This window comes from Pinus tabuliformis, chromosome 3_1 (assembly GCF_031772625.1).
Source record: "Pinus tabuliformis cultivar Carrire ecotype Pingquan chromosome 3_1, CPIR1, whole genome shotgun sequence".
Taxonomy (NCBI): Eukaryota; Viridiplantae; Streptophyta; class Pinopsida; order Pinales; family Pinaceae; genus Pinus; species Pinus tabuliformis.
This window is the reverse complement of record NC_142301.1, coordinates 875,095,795-875,110,645: the sequence shown is the minus strand read 5'-3', so window position 1 is coordinate 875,110,645 and position 14,851 is coordinate 875,095,795.

The window sequence follows — 14,851 nt, the reverse complement described above, 5'->3', positions numbered from 1 at the left end:
TACATTGATTTTGGTACTAATTTTAATGACAAATTTTTCTCCCATTACATTTTTCATTAATTTTTTTTCTAAATTTTATCTATGATCACACTTTTGTACTAGAGTAGCATTGTGTATTGTGTTGATTTTTTCTTCATAATGTAGCTTCTTCTATACCACCAACTTTACCATATTTTTTATTTTTACACCAAAATGAGCTTTGTTTCCAATATAATTTCTAACATTTCTTCTACTTTAGCATCTAGTTTTAGTTCGTCTATATCTTCTAATATTTGTTTTTATTCATAATAAGTTTTACTTCCATAATGGCTTCCACGTTACCATTGAGATTCTTCCATTACAACTTTGCTTGTAGAAATTTTTACCTTCCACTATAACATCCACTTTTACATTCCATGTTTCTTCTATTGCTTCCATTTAGAAATTGGCTTTATTTCCATTATAACTTCAACTCTAGCACCATGTTTTTTTTTAACTATAACTTACACTTCAACGCCATATTTTCTTCCACTAAGGCTTCCACTTTAACATTGGGTTTTTTCTTCCACTAAGGCTTCCACTTTAACATTGGGTTTATTAAATAAGATGTTTAATTTAATATAAATTAGATATAATTTGGGTAATTGGTAAAAGTTAATTTTTTTAATATATTTTTTGTAATGTTTTTAAAATTTATTATTTAAAAATCTATAATTCTAAATATTTTTAAAAGAAAAAAATATATATATTTATTTTTATTAAATAAATTAAAATATATTTAAAATTTTATAATATTTTTAAAAAATTACTAATTATATTATATTTAAGATAAAAAAATTTTGATAAAAAAAATAAAATCAAAATTCTTCGAACTTATAATTGATTTAAATTATACTTAAAATTGTTATATTTTTTAATCAAATTCAAATCATTTATATATATGTATGGGGTTATGGAAACAATTGTAATATAAAATTTAAATCTTATTAAATAAGATGTTTAATTTAATATAAATTACATATAATTTGGGTAATTGAGAAAATTTTGTAATGTTTTTACAATTTATTATTTAAAAATCTATAGTTCTAAATATTTTTAAAAGAAAAAAAAAATATCTATTTTTAATAAATAAATTAAAATATATTTAAAATTTTATAATATTTTAAAAGAATTACTTATTATACCATATTTAAGATAAAAATAAAAATAAAAATAAAATAAAATAAATATAATAAAATTCTGATAAAAAATTAAAATTAAAATCAAAATTCTTCAAAATTATAATTTAATTAATATTATTATTTAACATACTATGAAACCTAATTCTAAATATTTTTGAAAGAAAAAAATATATTTATCTTTAATAAATAAATTAAAATATATTTAAAATTTTATAATATTTTAAAAGAATTACTTATTATACAGTATTTAAGATTAGGAAAAAAAAAATCTGATAAAAAATTAAAATTAAAATCAAAATTCTTCAAACTTATAATTTAATTAATATTATTATTTAACATATTATGAAACCATATATAAAATAATAACATTTTGAAAAATCATATTTTTATTAATTAAAAATTAAATTCTACCGCTTCTAATTTAATTAATATGACATACTATAAAATCATACCTTTGGAGGCACGAAAGTGTGAAAATTTGAGAGATAAACTCCTATAGAATCCAAATATGAACCACTCCGACCATGAAAGCCCACTATTTTCCCATTCGCTATTGGGGAATGAAAAGTAAGTTCCTTTTTCATTACCATAAGGTCCATATTTCTTCAAGTTGCTTATAAAAGTCAATGACCTTAAATAAGTGTTGTAATGTCCACTTATTGAAGTCAGAATCTCTTTGGGATTATCCAATTGAATATGTAAAAAATAAATTATAAATTAATCAATATATAAAAATTAAAACAATATCAATGCATATTATTTATAAAACATATTTATTATTATTCAGTGATCGCCTCTCCAATTTTGTTTCCACCGCTTCCTCCATGCTCCAACCGAAAAGGACTTCCAATATTACCATAGATAATTTTAATGGAATCTATGGCATCTCCATAAACTACTATCATTCGGTGAATGCCTGAATACACTCCATCATCCCACATGTCCCCACCTTGGCCTCCCCATGGACCAACTAATATGGGCTTCAATCTCTACAATAAGAAGAAATTAAAGACATCAAATTAATTAATTTTTCCATTTACCACAAAAAAATTGTACTTCATTAACTTTCACAAAGACTTCAAATTAGTTAATTTGTCCATTTACTAGGAAAAAAATCTACTTAACTTATCATTATAAGAAAGTTAAGGAATTTTGTATACATATTTTATTATTATATGTATATTTACAATATCTTATCAAGATATATATATATATATATATATATATATATATATATATATATATATATATATATATATATATATATATATATATATTCTTAATCATTAAATCATTTAAATTATACTTTAAATTGTTATATTTTTTAATAAAATTCAAATCATTTATATATATGTATGGGGCTATGAAAAAAATTGTAATATAAAATTTAAATCTTATTAAATAAGATGTTTAATTTAATATAAACTAGATATAATTTGGGTAATTGAGAAAATTTAATTTTTTTAATATTTTTTTTGTAATGTTTTTAAAATTTATTATTTAAAAATCTATAATTCTAAATATTTTTAAAACCAAAAAAAAAAAAAAAAAATATTTATAATATTAAAAAAAATTACTTATTATACTATGTTTAAGATTGAACGCAAACCAAAAAAAAAAATCTGATAAAAAAAAATTAAAATTAAAATCAAAATTCTTCAAACTTATAATTGATTTAAATTATACTTAAAATTGTATATTTTTTAATCAAATTCAAATCATATATATATATATATATATAGGGTTATGAAAAAAATTGTAATATAAAATTTAAATCTTATTAAATAAGTTGTTTAATTTAATATAAATTAGATATAATTTGGGTAATTGAGAAAAGTTAATTTTTTTAATATATTTTTTTAATGTTTTTAAAATTTATTATTTAAAAATCGATAATCCTCAATATTTTTAAAAGGAAAAATTATTTTTATTTTTAATAAATAAATTAAAATATATTTAAAATTTTATAATATTTTAAAAAAAATACTTATTATACTATATTTAAGATTAAAAAAAAAAATCTGATAAAAAGAATTAAAATCAAAATTCTTCAAACTTATAATTTAATGAATATTATTATTTAACGTACTATGAAACCATATCTAAAATAATAACATTTTGAAAAATCATATTTTTATTAATTAAAAATTAAATTCTCCCACTTCTAATTTAATTAATTTGACATACTATGAAAACATAACTTTGGAGTCACTGCAGTGTGTAAATTTGCGAGATGAACTCCTATACAATCCAAATATAAACCACTCCGACCATGAAAGCCCACTATTTTCCCATCGCTAATGGGGAATGAAAAGTAAGTCCCTTGTTGTCTACCATAAGGTCCATATTTCTTCAAGTTGCTTTCAAAAGTCAATGACCTTAAATAAGTGTCGTAATGCCCACTTATTGAAGTCAGAATCTCTTTGGGATTATCCAATTGCATCTGTAAAAAATAAATTATAAATTAATCAATATATAAAAATTAAAACAATATCAACGCATATTATTTATAAAACATATTTATTATTATTCAGTCGTCACCTTTCCAATTTTTCTTCCACTACTTCCTCCATGCTCCAACCAAAAAGAACTTCCATTATTATCATATTCAATGTGAATGGAATGTATGGCATCTCCATAAACTACTATTATTTGGTGAATGCCTAAATACACTCCATCATCCCACATGTCCCCACCTTCACCTCCCCATGGACCAACTGATATGGGCTTCACACTCTACAACAAGAAGAAAATAAAGACGTCAAATTAATTAATTTTTCCATTTACCACAAAGAAATTGTACTTCATTAACTTTCACAAAGACTTCCAATTAATTAATTTTCCATTTACCACAAAAAATTTGTACTTCATTAACTTTCACACAGACTTCAAATTAGTTAATTTGTCCATTTACTGGGAAAAAAATCTACTTAACTTTCATAAAGACCTCAATTTAATTAATTTTTCCAATTACTAGAAAAAATAATTGTACTCAACTTTCACAAAGACCTGAAAAAAAATTGTAATTAATTAACTTTAAAATTTATTTTAAATGAATGAAATATAAAGGAAATTATATAGACACCAATTTTAATATTTTCAAATATTAGTGTATAAACCTAAATTTTTATTTTGTTTTTAAATAGAAGACTAGTATTATCCTTTAACATCTTGAGGTTTGAATTTATTATAATCCTTTTTTTTGGTCGTAGAAAATTATAAAATTATCTTTTAAACACATCACAAAAGCAATTTGACAAGTTAAATATTGATTAATCGATATTAAGGTTTTAAAGGATTAATGTAACTACTCTTCATTATTAGAAGAGGGGCGTGTTCGCCCGTGCAAAGAGCAAAATGGCACTATTATTTTGCCTTGGCAAAGCTTTTATCTTTTACTAGATTGAGGTATAAAGTATAACGCTTAGGAAATCAGATTCCTAATTATCCAAGTAACAAATGCTGGTTAATTCTCTTAATTGTGTGAAAGGAAGAACACTTTAACTCTCATATTTAACGAATTTTGGTAAAAATATAATTGATAAATATTTTTAAAAATTTATTAATTTTTTTTATATTAAAAATTTAATTAAAAAATTAAAAATGAAATTTTTATAATCTAACAAAAACTTTAGCTAAATCTAAATGAATACAGGAAATAGGAGTTAGGACAAATTATACTAATTTATATGGCCTATGGTGCATTAAGAATAGAGATTTAAGAGAGTTGACAATTCAATTTTGAGGTTTGTTATTATGAAAATATGAATTAAAGAAATTTTCGCAAGTGATGTAATTTAGACATTTGAATTTGAAATATGAATGAAAATTAAGAATTTTAATTAGTCACTACAAGAGTGTTCATTAAATTTATCAATAAGTGTTTTAGTAATTGATGTAAGACAAAGAACTTATGAATCGATTAATGTGAAAAGCCAATTGTCTTGATGAACACTTATTTTAATTGATTTTGATTACTTATCAAACATCATCCAAAAGTGTTCATTAAATTTATCAATAGTGTTTTAGTAATCACTGTAAGACAAAGAACTTATGAATCGATTAATGTGAAAAGCCAATTGTCTTGATGAACACTTATTTGAACTGATTTTGATTACTTATCAAACATCATCCAAAGAATGTTTATAATCATAATATTTCACATGAAGCTTTTTGCTAAGTTTAAGGTATCATAAATTAATTTTAAAGTCTTAAAAGATAGTGCAGAGCAATAAAGTAATCAAATCTTTCATGACTCCCGATGGCTACCAATGTCTTAGCTCAACATTACAATCATGGAATATCCATTGGAATGCAATGTTTCAACCAATTAGAGATATGATTTGACTAAAGTAATGAAGGTGTGAACTCATATGTCGATTATGAAGTTAGTTCCCATGGATGTTTATCCAAGTAAAATATGAAATCACTCTCTTGGGAAGCTTGTTGGATTCTCAAGCCAATCTGGTGATCCACATGGAGGTAAAATTGGTAGGCACGAAGGCCATTAAGACTCTAGGGTGAGTAATTCGTCCATAATTCTAAAGGTGGGTGAAGTTTTCCTTCTAGGATAGACAAAATGACAAAAATATTGTAATACCCCTAATTTGATTCCTTCAGCTAGTGTTGATAACACATATTTTGAAGCCTTTGAAAAGCATCACAAGGGTATTAGTATGAAGCTTTTAAATCAGATGGGTTATGATTGAAGAGGCCTCAGAGTCAATGGACAATGTATCATTAATCCTATCGAGGTGAAGGAATGACCATGATATGAAGGACTGGGTTATGACCATGGAGAAATTGGAGGGTGCTCTAAAATTGTTGAGGCAAGGAAATCATCAAGTGATTATATGTCACACCATGATGGTAGTGATAATGGAAAATTGTCTCCACAGAGAGATGAATGTTCAAAGGCGCATGCAAAGTCCAATTCTTCTCATCAAATTCATAGCCCAAAAGACAGGTATATGTGTCATGGGGATTTCATAAATGTTGATAATTTTGTTCATTCATGGGAAATGTTTCCTTGCACATTTTGTGATGCATCTTACCATTGTGTGGTTGGTTGTGAGCAATGTAAGGCGATGGTAAATGAATGGAACAAATCCTTGGGACAAGATATGAGGAACCTCTCTCAGTTATGAATACTTCCTTGTCAATGGGCAAGGGTAAGCACTTTTCTATCCATTGTAGCATGAATGGGCGCTATATTGAAAAGTGATGGAAACTCCATCTGAAAATTGTCCCAAGAAGAACAAAGACGTCTTGTGATCCCTTGCAAGGAAAGAAACAGGTGGCAAAGTGGAAACTAATGTAGTTCTTGAATCATCTGTTCAAGGAAAGAGGGTGTAAAAAGAGAACCCATTAGCCCAGTTAGGCAAAGAATGGGTAGATTATTTTATACATTCTGCTTTCTTTGTAAAATTGTAATTAATTGTTGTATATTCCTGTTTAAGTACTTTGTAAAGTGAAGTCATGTACAAACCACTTATTTGCACTAAGTGATTTGTGAATTTTATATTTGGTAAATATTGTGCAGAAGATGACCATGGTAACGTGGACAAAGCTAAGAGTACAAGTTCAACTTGAGGACAACAAAGCAAAGTACAGAGCACTGCAGGGAAAGCATAGAAGTTTCTGATTTCCAAGTGGAAAATCAAGTTTGGGTTCACCAAAAGAGAGACTTTAAGGTGAAGTTTGTTTAAGCGAAAGAAATATGGTTTTGGAGAGAATGCTCAAATTCCATCCATCGAATTTTTTATTCTTGCATGTTTAGAATAATTGTAGCAAGCCAAAATTCTTGACATGAAGATAAGGACTTCACACAGAGGCAAGGTGGAGTACCTTTATTGGAGCTGTAAGGCACCAATTAAAACAAAAAATAAAGGATTGAAATCAAGAAAATAAATGAACTTTTTCCTCACATATTTGCTGATATAAGATAGAGGATTCAAACACTTGAATTGCCTCAATTTGCCATCGGATGAGGAAGTTATGGTGTTCTGATTTTTTTTTTACCAACAAGTAAAAAGTCAACTACAAGGATGATCGAGTTGTTGACGGGTCATTCCCTACAACTGAAGTATCAGGGATCCTTGTGCTGAACTAGTTCAAGTGCTATGAATTTTACAATGAAGCATCAATGCCTTTCAAATGCTTGAATCGCCTCAATTTGACGTCAGATGAGGAAGTTATGGTGTTCTGAATTTTTTTTACCAACAAGTAAAAAGTCAACTACAAGGATGACCGAGTTGTTGACGGGTCATTCCCTACAACTGAAGTATCAGGGATCCTTGTGCTGAACTAGTTCAAGTGTTATGAATTTTACAATGAAGCATCAATGCCTTTCAAAAAGTTCAAAATTCAAATGCAAAGAAGGGTATTGCGAACACGTGAAATTGGATTGAAATAAACTTAAATATGAGCATTCAAATCTAAAAATAAGGCCAATAAATTATTGAGGAACTCCCAAAGATGCATTAAGATAAAAACACGTGGAATGATTTGATGAACATCATCATAGGGTTTTGAAAAATAAAATTAAAAGAGAGATTGATGGGTCACCTTGAAATGGGATTCAAACATGTAATAAGTCTAATGTTTTAGTAAGAATTGTCTTCATTTGAAAATGGTAAACTCGAGCATTCTCAATTAATCATCTAGCACTTTAAAATAAATCAAAATAAGAAATTTATAGAAAGGAAGAAGAAAAAAAAAATTAACTAATTTCAAAAAGAAATCAATGAAATATTAAGTTTCTTCTACAACCAATGTTTTGAAAGCTTAAAGGAAATCCTACTAGTCCATCATCATGGGTGTTGCAAAGAAATTTCAAAAAAGAAATCAATGAAATATTTTCTTCTACAACCAATGTTTCAAAAGCTTAAAGGAAATCCTACTACTCATTGCAACAAAGATGATATTTAAATAGGTCCCAATAACACATCTACTCATTGCAACAAAGGTAGCAAAATCCCCCATGGATAATGTGCAACAAATCTTCAAATGAAATATATCCACTTAAATAACATGCTTTAAAAGAGCAAAATATATCCACTTAAATAACATGCTTGAAAAGAGCAATAGCGTGAGTTTCAATTTAAATAGTAAAAAAAAATATCGCTGACTTTAAAAGGATCTCCCAAAAAAAGGTTCAGGCAAGTGATTACTACTATGTATGTAAACATTGAAGCACGTCAAGGTATATGCACAGTTATTCACCTAATCATCATCTCAATCAAATAGAGAATGAATATAAATTAGGGAAAAATGTATGGAATGAATTAGAAGGTGAATAACTTGCAAATTTAATAAAATAGGTGGTCTTTAAATACGAGGGCAGAAGATATGTTAGGGTCTCAGTTAGTGGCCCAGAGTGGAAGGAACGGAAGCCAGAGGGAGTGGGAATTTGGCCTCGGCCCATAGCCATATCAATGCCACATATGACCTTATCCCGATAGAACAAGAGCTTCGACAACAGGGGAAAGTGAGTAGCCCTAGCCCCTGGCCACATGCGCACCACGTGACCCTAATTTGGCGCTTAAGGGGTTATTGGTGAATTTAAACAGGTGACAAAATGCACCTTTATGACAGGAATCTTGTTGGCGTCGGGCCAAATTATCGCTCGGTAGATTATGTAAAGGGAGAATTGTCGCACAGATAGCTGGGTTTGGTAATCTAGAGGACAAATAATAGAGCTTGGCTTGGAGAAGCATATCTTGCTCAATGTTTAACCTTTTTGAGCTCAAGAAGAGTTTATATAGGGTTTTTTTAGTGTCTTAGACTCAATAGCATCCTCATTTTTCTAATTTAATCACTGTATGATGGCCTTTTTGTAGAGTCAATTTCTTTAGCGCCAGAGACAATTAGATTTTTGCAACAAGAAGCAGGCACTTTTTAACATTAAGAGAGCCTATTCAGAGGCTTTCCAGCCTTCTAGTTTCATCTGCAATAGTTGTTGCTTCAGTAGAGCAACTATTTACAGTTTTTCTCAATGTTCTCATGAGAGAAGCTCTTTTCAACACTTCATTGTGGAGTTGTTGTATGTTTATGTGCTTGGATTTCAAGTGGAGTACAAGGACATGTTGTGAGAGTGTCATTTTTCTGTTGACATCATGACTTGTTATAGGGAGTCATATTTTTGAGTGATAATTATTTGTAGGAGAATGTTTCTTGGTAAGAGAAACAAGCCACTCTTGTGTCAACAATTTTTTATGTACTCATTTGCTGTTGAAATCAATATAGCAAGCCTAGTCAATGGAGCAAGGCCTGAAGATGTAGCCCAAGAGGGGTGAACCTTTTTATCAAATCACGTTCCATTTAGTCAACTTAACACAAGGAAATGTAATAGTTTGAGATACTACATGATGTATCTAAGATATTCAAATGTAATAATATCCATCCATCCCGATCTTCCTCTTACATGGGCTTAACAAATGCTTCAAGCCATGTTTATTCTCTAAACATTCTAAACAAGTCCCCCCATTAAGAGGCCTGTTGTAAACTATTATGACTAGAACTAACCAAGTTGTTCTCGTGAGTACCTTGGGTATAACCTCTATATATGTTCATTTTTTATTGATATTTTCATGTTTTGTTACATATTTCTTATTTTTCAAATCCACAAAAATTGTCCCAAAACTCACCATTTCAATAAAAAAATGTGCCAAAGGAATTACAAATATTACATTTAAAAATGTCTCTTGAAATTGGAATAGGCTTAGTCTTTCTACAAGAAAGAAGTTAAATACTAAAATATTTGGTTTTGTTTGAGATTCATAATAAGTATAATGAAGTTGGAAAATGGGTCACACCCCAATTTTAGTAGTATATTCCTTTAAAGGATAAATAGGAGCATTCCCTAGTATATTTTAATACAAAATTCAATTGCATAATTTAACATTTGAATCTAAGAGCAAATGTAGCACAATTTTCTAATATAATGATCAAGCTTTTTGACAAGTTAGCTTTGTTCTTGTATCACGACATAATAATTTGAATGTAGAGGTAACTCTACCCTTCCACAAAGAAATGCTATGAGAGGGACTTATTTCATGAAGGATTGTAATCATTTAGTCATATTGAATACTTATTTGAAAGGAATAAATAAAAGAATGCATGCATTCAATCAACAGAAATAAGATCATGCTTGGGATGAGAAATTTGAATTTTGTTTCTATTAAATATGGTCAACAAAATTCGCAAATCCTTATAAATATGGTCAACAAAATTTTGTAAGGACCACCTTCAAGCAAAGTGAGCAACAGTTGGAGAATGGCGAGTTGGCTAGAACTTATTGAAATCTGGCTCTCTTCCCACAGAGCGATCAATCTCAAGCACATACGTCGACATGGAAATAAAGTGGCTTACCTATTGGCTAATATAGGAGTGGAAAGTGGGAGGGATCTCTATACAGGTTCGCTTTCTACACTAGCCACTAAAAACTAGTTATTGGAATATAAGGAACTAGTGAAGAGTGAAATGGCACAGGAAGAAGAAGCGCACCTGGATGTGGGTGAACACAGAGAGCCTTAATGACGAGCCGACGGATTGACAGCGTTCGGACCAAACAGATGGTGGCCATCACATCATCACAAGCTCACTTGAGGCGAACACAGGCTCGTCTGCATGAAGCATTTAATGGCCACTCAGGCCGAGAACCAGAAGCAGTATGCATTAACATGGAACCCTTCAATCCCTCAGTTTTCCCTCCCTCCCTCAACATTTTCCCACTCCAAGCCGAAAATCCCTGCAACAGAACTGTTACCGAGAGTCATTGTTGGCTTTTGTGTTGTATTGACCTTGGAAATAGGCATCATTACTCCCATTCCAAGCACTGCCCTTTGAATCCTGCCCAGGCGCCCTTTGTTCAAGCTCTGCTATCCTTCCCGGCTTCCCATTCTTTTGAACTCCACTCTAACCACATTGCTATGGTCCATCACCATATGAGGAGTCGCAGAGGAGGTCCCCGAGGTGGTAGCGCTCGCCCACAGGCAGCGCAAAGCTTTGAACCACCACCACCACCTGTCTCACCACCTCCTCCCCAGGAAAATTCTCCCCCTCCCAGCTCGCCCCGCAGACATTATCCTCATACTTGCAGTGGTCGGGGTCGTGTGCAGGCTTCAATGGCCGAGCACAGAGATTTCAAGCTTCAAACTGCCACTTTTCCTTTGCACCCCAATTCGGTTCCTCACTCGACTCAATTCAGGTTCTAGAGCAACCTGAACAAGCCCATCATAACTGCTAAAGTTACCATAGTTTTCTCAGAAGAAAATGATCAAAACAGTGCTCCTGTGTGAAACTTTGAAGAGCATCCGAACATTGCTCCTATGCGAAACTCTGAAGAGCATCCTCAGGAGGATTGATGAGCCCCAAATTTTGGTAACATTTTGGGCTCATTTGGCCTACTTACCTTGCTCAACCCTTCATTTTTTTATCACTTATGCATCATTTCTTAGTATATTCATGTTATTTGTAGGAAGGAGGGCAGTCATTATGCCTATGTGGCTAATACACGTTTATTTCAGGTTGTTTGACATTAAATGGAGCAAAACCACGCAGATGGAGGCAAGGAGATAGCCAAGGTGGCATTGCAGTTTTGTAGGAAGGTTGTCCACAGCCTAGAATGACCTTCCTCGTGATCTCCACCCCAACTCTGAGCTCCAACAACTATCACCATCGAGCTAGAAGGCAGCCAACGGATTCTACAGGAACAGCAATTTACTTTTAGTTGGACAGCCAAGCCCCACTAACTTAGGAGGCCAGCTTGGCCCTCATAATGTATAAATCTTGAGGCTGTAGCCTTCGATAGGGAATTTTTGAACCTTTGTTGCAGATTTTGAATCACGAGCTATAGCTCTGTTTTGCTCTTTGTAAGCCATTTTTGGCATGTTGTTAGACTTATGATTATGATCTTTTAATAAAAGGCAGGCAGATTTGAGTTAAATTCTGAGTTCTTAGAGGAGCTATAGCTCTCAGGTTTGGGCCCAACCTGAGAGCAATAGGCCTCCTTTCTTTGTATTGTTACTTGTCTTTTCTTTCAGCATTTCATTTCTTGTCCTTTACATGCACTTGGAAAACACAGTTTGCTGATTCGAATTTCTTGGTGTGGTTACATAGGTTAGTGTTATGAACAGAGTTGCTTTCAGTAGTTTAGATTAGAGTAAGGATTGGAGTTAATCAGAGTTCCAAGAAAAGGTTGAATGTACACTCACTACCACCTCTGTTTAGAGATTTGGGAGTGTAGACTGTGCCAACCACCAAAAAACGCAGTTTTACATGTTTATGCAAGCTTTAACGTAATATTTCCATTGGTAGAAGTGTCCATGCATTTAGATCTTGAGCAATAACTCTTTGTTTCAGCACCATGCACGATTTCTCTCTAGGCTACATTGCTGTTCTTTGGTTTCTAATAAAACAGTTAGAGTAGGTTGATGACATTTCGGTTTTGTGCAAGATACAGGTGATTTGTTTCATTTACACTGCGCAGCACCACTCTATCATTCCCTTATCCTTCTGAGCCGGGCCTAAGCCATCTCCTTACCTCCTAGCTAGATCATTTGCCCACCAACTCTTCTATCATCCACGTTGTTTTATCTTTTCGGCCTTCCATTGCCTCTAACCCCCTCTAGATCAACCAGCTTTACACACCCCCCTCTCCATCTCATCTCTCTGTCCATAAGCCATCACAAGCTCCCCTCCTACATTTCTCTCCACCCACACAGCTCATTCACTCCTCCATCACCCAAAAATCCTATTGCAGAACATCCTGTAGAAGTTAGCAGACTTCCTGTAGAAATCCTGAACTTCCTGTAGAATCCCCTGCAGACATCCTGTAGAAGCTTGCAAACACGGTTTCCAGGCATCTGAACCTTGTGAATTTCTGTGGAATGATGCTAGGGATCCCTTAGACCCTCTATGAGCCTTCCTAACCTTTTTCCAGCCTTCCTCCCCTTGAACTACCCCTGCACAGTCAAGACCCAGTAAGAAGCACAGTCATAATAACTCCAACCACTTGAGCAAAAATACAAAAACATGTTCTCTTCAGATGAAAGTAGTTTAGACTCATGCATCTCATCTCACTAGAAGTAATGGCATCACTTTTAGAAGTTGCATTCCCACCATTGCATCATAAGGATTAAGCTGGTAAAATTAGGGTTTACTAGGGTTTCCATGTTTTGTTGGCTTTCAGTTCATTCTTGCAAAGTAGGTTAATTTCCTTCGAGATAGATTTCGTTCATCACTTAAAAAGCTTCTTCTGAGAACATATAGAAGTTGGCTTGAACCCTAGTGGACTTGTGCTAGCTGACCAAGTGACAGCTGCGACAAGAGCTAGTACTTGTGCATACAACACCGTTGCTTCCAAGTTTGTACGAACTACCGGGTTGATAAAATTAGAGAAGGAAGCTCCAGGAGTTGTAGCATTATTGCTACAATACTGGAGCCCACCAAGGATCGCAACCTTCGAGTTGGTCGTGGTTCTGAGCACCTCTCGACGGAAGAAGGCAGGGGAACTCGGCGTGGCGGACTGCATGCAGAAGGTGAAAATACTGGCGACACTCGACAACTAGGTGGCAGCTCAGTCGGAGCTTCAATCTCAATGGCAATTGTAGGCAGTTCGAGCAGGGCACCCTTCCGACGAGGGAGCCACCAAGTGGCAAGGCGGAAGGCGACGTGGTAGAGGAGGACAAGGATTGGGACTAGTATGCTTAACCCATTGTCGAGGAGACTCCAGACCCCAACTAATGCCACGTGGCCAACCACGCGCCAACTCAGGCTTCTACTGCTGACGGGTTGGGTCCATTCTCTTGTTGTTTTGATTTTTGTCCACATGATAGGCAGTTATGTCATGTTTTCAACTACATCAGATGGTGTTGTGTCAAAACTTTCTTTTGGTTTTGTCGATGTTGGGTCAAGGACATATGTTTGGTTTTTTGCTATGTTAAACTAGTTCCCCAAATGTGGAGCAATTATGATTCTCAGGATGAACTCCACTGATATCGGTTGAGGCTGAGGCCTCTTGTAATATTATTTTTTAGTTCCTTTTAATAGAATTAGCCTTACACAGAAAAAGAATAACAAAAAAAAAAAATTGGTAATGTTTAAAATTAAAAGAGAGGAAATCATACCTACATTAACCAATTTGATGTAGAATTCCAAGGTTGGAATACAAAAGAAGCTTCACAAGTCTACAAGTAGACTACTACAATCATCAAACGCACACAACATAGACATTTTTTACTAGCCATATGAGGTGAAAAGGGTGGAATGGGGTGGAATCATTGAAAATTTGAATATTGGATTTTTTTTATGCTCCTCCTTTGAAGGAAGGCTTCAAAAAAAATGTGACATTTGACTATAGACATTCTTTTATAAACTTTGCCCTACTCCTAACATATTATATTCAAACATTTTTGTAAGATTTTATGTTTCTCTGAAATATTGTGTATTAATCAACATTAATTTGGGAGGGTTGGTACAAATTCACCATCAATGCTAAACATCAAGGAGATGATGTGTTAAATGAACAAGTTCAAATTTCTATAAGGCCTTATTGGAACATTAATGGAAATTTTTGAAATACATAATTTAAAGCTTAAATGTGTCTCAACGAGCCATAAATAACTTCAAAATATTATTCTTTAAATGAACATAAAAAAAATATAACTTAATGCATTATAGGGCTCATT